The sequence below is a fragment of the Otolemur garnettii genome, unplaced genomic scaffold (assembly GCF_000181295.1).
Source record: "Otolemur garnettii isolate 467f Iridium unplaced genomic scaffold, OtoGar3 scaffold00012, whole genome shotgun sequence".
NCBI lineage: Eukaryota > Metazoa > Chordata > Mammalia > Primates > Galagidae > Otolemur > Otolemur garnettii.
The window spans coordinates 29,262,550-29,264,588 of NW_003852407.1; positions in this window are offsets into that span (position 1 = coordinate 29,262,550).

Genomic DNA, 2,039 nt, shown 5'->3' on the forward strand with positions numbered 1-2,039 from the left:
ATATAGAGAAAGACTGTAATCTACAACAGTCTTAATTAATATATAGAATTATATATATAGAAAGAGAGACTGTAATCAACAACAATTTTTGTATATCCTCAAATAGCTTAGAAGAGTAGTTTTGTTGTTGTTTATGAGACAGGGTCTTACTCTGTCCCTAGAATGCAGTGGCATAATCACAGCTCACTGCAACCTCAAACTCCAGTGCTTCAAGCAATCTTCCTGCTTCAGCCTCCCAAATAGCTGAGACTACAGGTGTGTGCCACCATGCCCAGCTAATTTTTTCTATTTTGAGTAGAGAGAGTGTCTCTCTCTTGCCCAGACATCAAGCAATCGTCACACCTGGGCCTCCCAGAGTGCTAGGATTACGAGTGCGAACCACCACAGCTGGCCTAGAAAAGTAGATTGTTAGTGTTTCCAATACAAAGCAACAATAAATGTTCAAGGTGATGAATATACTAATTGCCCCAATTAATGATTATACATTTTATACAAGTATTGAAATATCACACTATATGTCATAAATGGTATAAACATATAATGGTTATGTGTCAATTAATAATAAAGAGAAGAAAAAGAAGCCCTATCTTTATTAAGTCCCATGTAGCTATATGCAATTTCTCTCTGACACACCCCTCTTTCAAAACACTTGGCTATGAAATGGAGGACAGGTAGACCAATTAGTGCAGGAAGACATGGAATTAGGAATAGCTTTGTAATATAGGAAAGATTAGGACTTATTTAATTGCTAATAAGGAAGAGCTGGGGGAGGGGGTGAGAGAGAAAGAAGAAAGTTGAAGGCACCAGAGAATGGGAATGACTTATGAACTGCTCTATTGCTGTTTTAACAAATTACTACAAATTTAGTGGCTTATTACTACACTTGTTTATTATCTTCTAATTTTTCTGGGGGTCAGGACTCCATACACATCTTAGCTGGGTCCTCTGCTCAGGATCTCAGAAGGCTGCAGTCAAGGGGTTGGCCCTGGCTGTGGTCTAATCTGAGGTTCAGCGACCTCATCTGAGCTCATGAGCTTGTTTGCAGAATTCGTTTTCTGTAGGTGGGGAATGTTACCAAACCAAACTTGAGTCCACTCACCCAGTGCACAATCAAACACTGACACCAGGATTTGCAGCAAGAGAAAGTGAGGTGTTTATTGCATATCACCAAGCAAGGAGAATGGACAGCTAATGCTTAAGACTTGAAATTCTGGCTTGGCGCCATAGCACAGTGATTGCGGCGCCAGCCACATGCACCAAGGGTAGTGGGTTCAAACTCAGCCCAGACCAGCTAAACAACTGCAACAAAAAAATAGCCGGGCACTGTGGTGGGTGCCTGTAGCCCCAGCTACTTGGGAGGCAGAGGCAAGAGAATCACTTAAGCCCAAGAGTTTGAAGTTGCTGTGAGCTATGACACCACAGCACTCTACTGAGGGCAACAGAATGAGACTCTGTCTCAAAAAAAAAAAAAAAGCTCTTTTTTTTTTTTTTGGCAACAGAGTCTCACTTTGTCACCCTCAGAAGAGTTCTGTGGCATCATAGCTAAAGTAACCCCAAACTTTGGGGCTCACACAATTCTCTTGCCTCAGCCTCCCAAGTAGCTGGTACTACAGGCATCTGCCACCGTGCCTGGCTATTTTTAGAGGCAGGGTCTTGCTCTTGCTCAGGCTGGTCTCAAACCCATGAGCTCAGGCAATACACCCACCTTGGCTTCCCAGAGTGCTAAGATTACAAGTGTGAGCCACTGCACTAGGCCAAAACTTGAATTTTTTGATGGCTTACAAGCAAGGGAGTTTAAAGGTGGGATACATTTCAGAAAAGCAGAAGTCACAGGCAAAATTGTAAATAAATCAATACATAGAGATTATATACTGGCTTGGCTCAAAAACAGGTTATCTTTTTTACTGTATATTTTATTTTAGGCTGGGCATTTTGGTGGGTTCCTGTAGTCCCAGCTAATTGGGAGGCTGAGGCAAGAGGACCACTTGGGGCAAGAAGTTTGAGGTCGCTGTGAATTGTGATGCCACTGTACTCTAGCC